This window comes from Bos indicus x Bos taurus, chromosome 7 (assembly GCF_003369695.1).
Source record: "Bos indicus x Bos taurus breed Angus x Brahman F1 hybrid chromosome 7, Bos_hybrid_MaternalHap_v2.0, whole genome shotgun sequence".
NCBI classification, from domain to species: Eukaryota; Metazoa; Chordata; class Mammalia; order Artiodactyla; family Bovidae; genus Bos; species Bos indicus x Bos taurus.
The window spans coordinates 63,457,907-63,468,694 of NC_040082.1; the positions used below are offsets into that span (position 1 = coordinate 63,457,907).

At 41.1% G+C, this 10,788-nt stretch overlaps 1 pseudogene; it reads right to left on the bottom strand.

The window, feature by feature from the left end:
• Positions 1 to 6,070: 6,070 nt before the first annotated feature.
• LOC113896262 lies at positions 6,071 to 10,429 on the bottom strand (annotated as a pseudogene).
• Positions 10,430 to 10,788: the final 359 nt, after the last annotated feature.

Below are 10,788 nucleotides of genomic sequence, written 5' to 3' on the forward strand. Positions count from 1 at the left end.
GCTAAGCCACTAAAGAAAACGTATACATCTAAAGCTGTCTTCTATTTTTGTTAAGGACAGAAAGAAATGACATTGGCTTACATAGTGCCTGTTGGGACCCATCTCAGCTACCCATTCTGATTGTCTTTCTGAACAACTGACGCATACAACATATGCATCAGCAGAGCAAAAAATTACCAGATATATAAAAATACTCAGTGGTTTCAATGAAACAATCAGAGCAAATAACCCTGAAGGAAAAGCACTTCATAAGAGAACTTTTCCCTCCCTGTTTCCTGTGTATGTATTTTTAATAATTCTTATTCTTACATTGTATCGATAAATTAAGACCAGGCTCTTAGGGGAAGGAAACAATATATAACAATTCTTACAGATAAAAATATAACTGCATAATGGAAAAGAAAAAAAAAAAACAGCAGCAATGAACACAGCTAGTTTGCTTCAATCTTGCTTTCTAATGCCATCCCCCCAAAAAGGTATCAACTCTCTTTGGAGAAATGGCTGACTCTAGGATTGAGGAAGCAAATAGATAATACAAGCTTGGAATATCTTATAGTGACCGAAAGTAATACAGTAATCAAAAAAAACAAAAAAAACGACAATGATGCGGTCCAAAGGGACACAGAGGACAATTTAAACAGCTCCCAGGACTTGCCTGGTGGTCCAGTGGTTAAGACTTCACGTTTCCAGTACAGGAGCAATGGGTTTGATTCCCTGGTCAGGGAAGATCCTCCATGCCGTGTGGTATGACCAAAAAAACAAACAGCTCCCAAGTGGCTAAAGCTGAAATAATCTGAGCAACAAAATAAAGCTATATTGGATTGTAACCCAAAGTGTAAAATTAATTTCATGACTTTGTACTAATATAAATAAATGAGGAGACAAATCTCCCATGCAGTTCAGTTCAGTTGCTCAGTCATGTCCGACTCTCTGACACCATGGACTGAAGCACGCCAGGCTTCCCTGTCCATCACCAACTCCCAGAGCTTGCTCAAAGTCATGTCCATCGAGTAGGTGATGCCATCCAACCATCTCATCCTCTATCATCCCCTTCTCCTCCTGCCTTCACTCTTTCCCAGCATCAGGGTCTTTTCCAATGAATCAGTTCTTCACATCAAGTGGCCAAAGTATTGGAGCTTCAGCTTCAGCATCAGTCCTTCCAATGAATATTCAGGACTGATTTCCTTTAGGATGGACTGGTTTGATCTCCTTGCAGTCCAGAGGACTCTCAAGAGTCTTCTCCAACACCACAGGTCAAAAGCATCAATTCTTCGATGCTCAGCCTTCTTTATGGTCCAAGTCTCACATCCATACATGACTACTGGAGAAACCATAGCTTTGACTAGAGGGACCTTTGTTGGCAAAATAATGTCTCTGCTTTTTAATATGCTGTCTAGGTTGGTCATAGATTTTCTTCCAAGAAGCAAGCATCTTTTAATTTCATGGCTGCAGTCACTATCTGCAGTGATTTTGGAGCCCAATAAAATAGTCTTTCACTGTTTCCATCATTTCCCCATCTATTTGCCATGAAGTGATGGGACCAGATGTCGTGATCTTTGTTTTTTGAATGTTGAATTTTAAGCCAGCTTTTCTACTCTCCTCTTTCACTTTCATCAAGAGGCTCTTCAGCTCTTCTTTGCTTTCTGCCATACAGGTGGTGTCATCTGCATTCCTGAGGTTATTGGTATTTCTCCTGGCAATCATGATTCCAGCTTGTGCTTTATCCAGCCCAGCATTTCTCATGATGTACTCTGCATACAAGTTAAATAAGCAGGGTGACAATATACAGCTTTGACGTACCCCTTTCCCAATTTGGAACCACTCTGTTGTTCCAGGTTCAGTTCTGTTGCTTCTTGACTTGCATACAGGTTTCTCAGGAGGCAGGTAAGGTGGTCTGGTTTTCTCATCTCTTGAAGAATTTCCCACAGTTTGTTGTGATCCACACAGTCAAAGGCTTTGGCATAGTCATAAAGCAAAAGTAGATAATCTCCCAAGCAGGAGAACTCCAAATAACTTATGGAAATACTCAGCCCTCAAGGAAATGGAACATAGCTCCCCGTTCCTTATGTGTAGACTATTTACGGTGACTTCCTTCCAAAGAGTACAGTATGGGAAAAGGAGAAAAGAGTAATCAATAATAAGAACCTGAAAAATGCTACTTCAAGCAGATGATCAAGGTCAGCATCAACAGGGACAAGTCATATTGATGCATGTACTTTCATGTGATGTGACAAAAATAACAGTTCTGTGGTCTTCCTCCCAAAAAACGCAGCTTCAGTGTAATCATGAGAAAAACATCAGGCTAATCTTAATTAATGGACATTCTACAAAATACCTGATCAGTTCTCTGACACACACACACGACTATAAGCAGATATAAAACAGATCACTAGTAAGGACCTACTGTACAGCACAGGGAACTCTACGCAATACTCTGTAATGGCCTATATGGGAAAACAAGCTTAAAAAGAGTGCATATATTTATATGTTTAACAGGTTCACTTTGATGTACATCTGAAACTAATACAACATTGTAAACCAATTATACCCCAATTAAGAAAAAAAAAAAAGAATGATACAAAAAAACTGTCAAGGTCATTGAAAACAAGGAAAGTCTGAGAAACTGTCACAGCCAAAGAGAACCTAAAGAGACATAATGACTAAATGTAATGTGATGTCGTGGGTAGGATCAGAACAAGGACATAAAGGAAAAACTAAGAAAATCTGAATAAGGTGAGGACTTCAGTTAATAATAATGTATCAGTATTGGTTCATCAATCATAACACATGTACCATGTCCATATGTAAGGTGTTAATAGCCAGGGAAACCCGTTACAGGGTATATGAAAACTTTCTGCACTATATTCACAATTGTGTTGTAAATGTTACACTATCTAAGATTAAAAACGTTACCAGAGATCAAAAAAGAAGATGGAAAGATGCTTAAGTAAGGTATGGGGAGCCTGAACCAAAAATCTGTTTTAGGGTTTGGCAATGTGTGTCAGATTTTGGAGGAAGAGAAGTTGGATGGTTGTATCCAGGGCAGAAGAACTTTAAAGGAAATGAACATTTGGCTGGAATTTTTAATTAAGCATTTTTATTAAAATGGTGCATAATGAGCTTCATGAGCTTATTATATACTATTTGAAATGCACATTGAAAATTTTAAATTAAGATACTCACTGGTAAGGAAAAAAGCCCTCAATAAAGGCAGCTAAACAACAGATTGGATTCTGCAGATAATTGAATTGAGAATTAAAGGACCAATCCAAAAGTTCCCCCAGAAACCAGGAGTAAAAGCAATGATGAGAAAGTTAAGAGGAAAACAAAGGCATGAAAAATAAGTTTAAGGCATTTCAAAATATGTACAATAGGAATTACAGGAGGAGAAAAGCAAAGATCGGGGATCCAAAAAAGAATAGAAAAGATATTAACTGGAAGAAAGATTATGACCTAAAGGTCAAATGGAGTATGTACTGGTCAGGAATAAAAAACAGCCAGAACTAGACAAATTCTGGTGAAATTTATGAGTTCCAAGGATGAAGATCACATAGATAAGAAGAAATAAAAAGGTTTCATACAGAGGAAAAACCAATAGAAACTTCATCAAGGAAGAAACCAAAACTGAAATTATAGACCATTAAGATCCAGATGTTCAAGCTGGTTTTAGAAAAGGCAGAGGAACCAGAGATCAAATTGCCAATATCCGCTGGATCATGGAAAAAGCAAGAGAGTTCCAGAAAAGCATCTATTTCTGCTTTATTGACTATGCCAAAGTCTTTGACTGTGTGGATCACAATAAACTGTGGAAAATTCTGAAAGAAATGGGAATACCAGACCACCTGACCTGCCTCTTGAGAAACCTATATGCAGGTCAGGAAGCAACAGTTAGAACTGGACATGGACCAGCAGACTGGTTCCAAATAGGAAAAGGAGTACATCAAGGCTGTATACTGTCACCCTGCTTATTTAACTTCTATGCAGAGTACGTCATGAGAAACACTGGACTGGAAGAAACACAAGCTGGAATCAAGATTGCCAGGAGAAATATCAATAACCTCAGATATGTAGATGACACCACCCTTATGGCAGAAAGTGGAGAGCTGAAGAGCCTCTTGATGAAAGTGAAAGAGGAGAGTGAAAAAGTTGGCTTAAAGCTCAACATTCAGAAAACGAAGATCATGGCACCTGGTCCCATCACTTCATGGGAAATAGATGGGGAAACAGTGGAAACAGTGTCAGACTTTATTTTGGGGGGCTCCAAAATCACTGCAGATGGTGACTGCAGCCATGAAATTAAAAGACGCTTACTCCTTGGAAGGAAAGTTATGTCTAAACTAGATAGCATATTCAAAAGCAGAGACATTATTTTGCCAGCAGAGGTCCGTCTAGTTAAGGCTATGGTTTTTCCAGTGGTCATGTATGGATGTGAGAGTTGGACTGCGAAGAAGGCTGAGCGCCAAAGAATTGATGCTGTTGAATTGTGGTGTTGGAGAAGACTCTTGAGAGTCCCTTGGACTGCAAGGACATCCAACCGGTCCATTCTAAAGGAGATCAGCCCTGGGATTTCTTTGGAAGGAATGATGCTAAAGCTGAAACTCCAGTACTTTGGCCACCTCATGCGAAGAGTTGATTCATTGGAAAAGACTCTGATGCTGGGAGGGATTAGGGGCAGGAGGAAAAGGGGACGACAGAGGATGAGATGGCTGGATGGCATCACTGACTTGATGGGCGTGAGTTTGAGTGAACTCCGGGAGTTGGTGATGGACAGAGAGGCCTGGCGTGCTGAGATTCATGGGGTCACAAAGAGTCGGACATGACTGAGTGACTGAACTGAACTGAACTGAACTGAAGAAATTAATGAGAATGAGCAACCTATACCCCCAAATCTACAAAGGCTGTTCAGACTGTGTTCAAAAGAGTGGCTTCTTATCTAGTAACAGTTACAGGATCCTGGCAAGTTGACTTCCTAAAGCTTCAATTCCTTATTATTTGAAGATAATAAAATCAGCTACTTCCACAATGAAAATTACGTGCCAGGCATTGTCTTATGGGCTTTGTGTGTACACATTTATTTCTCTCCTGTAACAGGCCTATAATGTAGGCTATGTAATCTTCCCATTTCACAGATGAAGAAATAGGAGCATAGAGAAGTCACGTCACAAGTTATACATGGCAGCAACTGTAGCTCAAGTCCGCACTCATAACCACTAAGACTTAGGAGGCCTTGTGAAGACTTAGGAGGCCTTACACGTGTTATGAGGATTCAGCGAGATAATGAAGTAAAACATGTGGCATGTGTCTTCCATATGGGTGTACTCGACAATCAGAGCTATTATTTGTTTAAGAAACGAAGCAAACATGTGATTCAAGGAGCTCGAAGAGGAACAATAAAATAAATCTAAATCATGTAAGGAGAAGGAATTAGTAAAGGCAATAATAATTTATAAAGAAGCAAAAAAGCTAAATTAGAATAAGAAAAATCATACACAGTATTAATAAATAAAAGCATAATTTGATTCTCTGAAAATAAACAACTATACAAATTACTTACACATTTCCTCAGAGAAAAAATGTAGGCAAAATGCACAGTATCACTACTTTGCTAGCACAAACCTCGGATCATCTTCTAGGAAAATGCACAATTAAAAAAAGATAAATCAAGCTGTGAAAAACCTAATAGAGCACTAAAAAGCTAAAAAACAGAAAATGCCAAAGTGTAAACCTCCCAAAGTCATCAGAACCAGATTTTATGGACAAGTTCTTATGACAATTCAATTCATTCAGCAATTTTTTTTTTAAAGAAATGGTTTGCTTTCCGTCAACCTTATTTGCATTTTCTGTTAGAGAATCTATGGAAGAAGAGCTTAAGATGTCCCTACCGACTGGCTGCAGTGTGGTCCTAGGAGGTGGGCTGGCTCCTCCTCAGCAGGGAGTCTCGAAATACAGCAGAGGGCACCTGAAGCTGCAGTACAGCTTGTGCTTCTGGTTCAGGAGCCATAAATTCGGGAGCTGAAACAGTCGGCTCACCCTGAAGTTCCTCCGTGGTCACAACTTTTGCAACTGTAGCTTACTCCTCCTGTGCCATCTCTTCAAGGTCTCGGTACAAGTAGAGGAGGTGTGACCTTTGGCGGGTGCTGATGGGAGATGAGGCCATGCATGTGCAGACCTTCCTAAGCCGCATCCAGTACAGCAGAGCCATTGAGTGAACGCCCTTGCCCATGTGCTGCATGGCAACATCCACAGGGCACAGGGTCTGCTTTATCCACAGCAACGCTGGGCAGGTTAAATCAGACAGCCCTGGAATCAGTAACCATCAGAATCTGCAATTTGCAGAAGGCTGTCTGGATCTGGTTAGTGAAGATTCCAGGAGAGAAGCAGCCAGCAATAGGAGTGGTTCCCCGTGGCTGCAACAAACTTCAGCACAGCCTGCTGGCCAGTCATCCTGGAGGATATGACATGACCTCAGCAGGACTTTCAAAGGCAGCAATGGCATGAGCTGCCAGCAGAAGCTTCTCCCAGGTTCTCCTCAAATTGGAAGTCAAGGTTGGTGCCACCTAAGTGGGTTCCTCCTGCAAGAAATTTGAAGACATTCTCCTTCTTCATTTGGAGGACATGAAGGGCTCTGGACACTGTGAAAGTTTCCCATTAAGTTAGGACAGCAACCTAGAAAAACGCTGTGGACCCCTTTCTGAGTAGTACGGAAAGGACAGCAAACAGTCTAATTGCTGTGTCCTAGGCAATGTTGTTTGGAGAAGGAAATGACAACCCACTCCAGAGTTCTTGCCTGGAGAATCCCAGGGACGTTGGAGCCTGATGGGCTGCTGTCTATGGGGTTGCACAGAGTCGGACACGACTGAAGCGACTTAGCAGCAGCAGCAGCAGGCAATGTTGTTGGGCTTCCCAGGTGGAGTTAGTGGTAAAGAACCTGCCTGCCAATGCAGGAAATGCAGGAGACATGGGTTTGATTCCTGGGTCAGGAAGATCCCCTGGAGAAGGACATAGCAACCCACTCCAGTATTCTTGCCTGGAGAATTTCATGGACAGAGGAGCCTGGCAGGCTATAGTCCATAGGGTCTCAAAGAGCCGGACAGGGCTGAAGCGACTTAGCATGCATGCAGGCAGGCAATGTCACTAGGTTTTTGGAAATTAACAAGAAAAACCCCCTGCTTTCCATGGAGGCATGATGGAACACTGAAAATTCTCATACTAGTTAAACTCTTTGAAGTACAGAGAAAGATGGAAAGCTTCCCAATGCACTTTATGAAGATAGTATGTATGTGTTAGTCGTGGACTGTAGCCCACCAGGCTCCTCTGGCTGTGGAATTTCCCAGGCAGGAATACAGGGTTGCCATTTCCTTCTCCAGGGGATCTTTCCAACCCAGGGATTGAACATGCATTTCTTGGATCTCCTGCATTGGCATGTGGATTCTTTACCACTGCGCCCCCTGGGAAGCTGAGGATAGCATAACCCTGACCAAAACCTGAAAAAGAAAGCACAAAAAAACGAAACATTAAGAATTTGCTGGTGGATGTGGTAATGTGGGTAATGTATTAACACAACCATTTTCCCCTATGGAAAGAGAATTCGGCCCTTCCATTAACTTTGTAGTTCTGTTTCCCTGAACGCTAGATGAAGGTGAAATATCAACTGGGTGCAACTGGCAAAGTGTGTGGATGGGGAGGACTACCAATGAACTATAAATTCCTCCTGGGGACATCACAGCCTTGGGGTCCCCTGAATGCAGGGGACTTGGAAACTCCCCCAGGGATCTCTTCCAAGAGATATTGGCTTCTATGGGGTACAAAGCCTTTAAGCCACTCTTATCCTATCCCCTCCCCTTGGGAATCTTGCTTCTTCACATCTGAGCCATCTCATATGAAGGGCTAAAGGAACAACTCCTGGATGACAGCTCCCACTGAGAACAGTGACTAACGCTGCCCTCCTGCAAATTATGTCCATCTTCTACCTTTCAGAGAAGTCAGGTAGTAAGTGTGACCTAGGATAGGCTTGTGAGTCTGAATGTTTAGTTGAGCCTACATTTAGCTGGACGTTTGAGCCTAGGAAAACCTCCCAGTGTGCATTACAAATTAAAAATTCAAAAAAAGGAATAGAAAATTGGCCAGCAATGTATTAAAATGGTAATGTAGTATGACCAAATAGAATTCACTCAAGGACTGTAAGAATGATTCAACATTTGGTAATCTATTGAAATAATTTATCACATGAATAAAAGATAAAAAATAAAACTCGCGATCTGGACAGGAACTTAAAAAACACACTGGATAAAACTGAGTGATCATTTCTTTTTTTTCTTTTTCTATGATTTCATTTCTTTAAATTTATTTATTTTTAATTGAAAAAATAATTGCTTTACAATATTGTGTTGGTTTCTGCCAGATATCAACATGAATCAGCCACAGGTATACACATATCCCTTCCTTCTTGAACCTCCCTCCCAGCTTCCACCTTATCCCACCCCCCACCTTATCCCACCCCTCCGGGTTGTCACAGAGCCCTGGTTTGAGTTCCCTGATTCATACAGCAAATTCCCACTGGCTGTCTATTTTACATATGGTAGTGTATATGCTTCCATGCTTCTCTGTCCATTGGTTCCACCCTCTGCTTTCCACCCCCATGTCCACAAGTTTTTTCTCTATGTCTGTATCTCCATTGCTACCCTACAAATAGGTTCATCTGTACCATCTTTCTAGATTCCATATTTATGTGTTAAAATATGATATTTGCTTTTCTCTTTCTGACTTACCTTACCCTGTAAAATAGGCTCTAGGGTCATGCATCTCATTAGCACTGACTCAAATGCATTCCCGAGTGATCATTTCTAATAAAAACTTATAAGCTAGAAATTCAAATTCTTTATGAAGAAATCAATAGCTAACATGATATTTAAATAAAAAACACTGAAAGCATTACCAGTAAAGTGAATGCCCACAAGGCTTGCTATGATCACAATGGCATTTCCTTAATCCTAGCTATAAAATAATGACAAAAAGAAATCAGACACAGTATTCTAAAGGAATTAATTAGAGCAGCAGAGGTCAGCAAATGAGCTCATTACTCATTTATTTTTAAATAAATTTTTATTAGGACAAAGCCACAACTGTTAATATAAATGTGTAATGTCTCTAACTATTTTCCTGCTATAGCAACAGAGTTGAAGAGCTGGGATAGAGACCAGATGGCTTACAAAGTTTGAAATATTTACTTACTGGATATTTAAGAAAAATTTGCTATCCCTGGACAAAAGGATTATTATTTTCAAATGAAAACATCTATTAAGGAATAAAAACAAGAGAATCCATTGAAAAACATTCAAACTAAGAGGAGGATTTGGTAGTTGGTGGGTGCAAGATACGGAGAAGGTGATGGCACCCCACTCCAGTACTCTTGCCTGGAAAATCCCATGGACGGAGGAGCCTGGTGGGCTGCAGTCCATGGGGTCGCTAAGAGTCGGACACGACTGAGCGACTTCACTTTCACTTTTCACTTTCCTGCATTGGAGAAGGAAATGGCAACCCACTCCAGTGTTCTTGCCTGGAGAATCCCAGGGACAGGGGAGCCTGGTGGGCTGCCGTCTATGGGGTTGCACAGAGTCGGATACGACTGAAGTGACTTAGCAGGGTGCAAGATAAAGATACAAACGTTAATCGTTTTTCTCTTGTGTTGGATTGCATCATTTGGCCTAGGTCCTCCCTACTTTCCATATCTACTCTCTTTGTCAGTAACTGCAACCTGTCCTCTCACTATGGACAAGGTGTCCTGCTTTTCTCACTGATCAGCTTGGCATCTCACTGACTTGATTTGGCACTGGCATGTAGGTAGAAGTGATGCAAACAGAGGCTTAGAAGAAACTAAGTGTCGGGCTTATTGCTACACATCTTCCACTACTATGAGGAGGATAACCCATGGGGTTATCCCAATAGTCTCAGGCATGTGAAAGCTGGGCCCAAGCTAGATTAACCTACTACTGCAAACCTGCAGATGTATAAGTGAGCCCAAAGATCAGCAGAGCTGTTCAGGCAAGCTCACAGGAACCCTGTAAATGTAGGTGAAATTAATGATTATTTTTGCATGCCACTAAGGTGGTATGGTCTTTTGTCACATATAAAAAGCTGATTATTATACATATATATTAACAATAACCAGTTAGAAAACATAACCCTGTACCCAACAGCTGTTAAAATAGTAAACACTTCAGCTCTTTCTTTACCCTTTTATACCCAGCTACCTATTCAACATGGCCCCTGGATGCTTAATAGGCATCTCAAACTAAACACATCCAAAACAAAATTCATCCCACCTCAACTCCTCTCACTCTATACCTCTTTCTTCTGCAGTCTTCCTTATGTCAGTCCTTAATGACTCTTCTTCTCTCTCATCATTTAGCCAGCGATCAGCACAATCCATTGGCTCTATTTTAAAAATACATCCATATTCTGATATATCTACCACAATTAATATCACTTTGGTCAATAGCAGCCTTGCAGACCCAACTCTAAAGGGCAGTCGAGTCTTCCACTCTTGGTCCCAGCTATTCTCCAGGCAGCAGTTAGTCTTCATGGCCTAAAATATAGGTCAAATCATGTCATTCCTCTGCTCAAAGCTCTCCAATAGTGCCAACTTTATTTCTAGTACAGTCTCAAGTCCTCCTTGCTGCCAGTCAAGCTCTTTGTGATTTGCCTTCTGGTCCTCTCTCTGAGCCCATTTCCATTTTTTTCTTCAATCGTTCTGCTAGAAAAACACTAGCCTCCAGGCTGTTCCTCCGG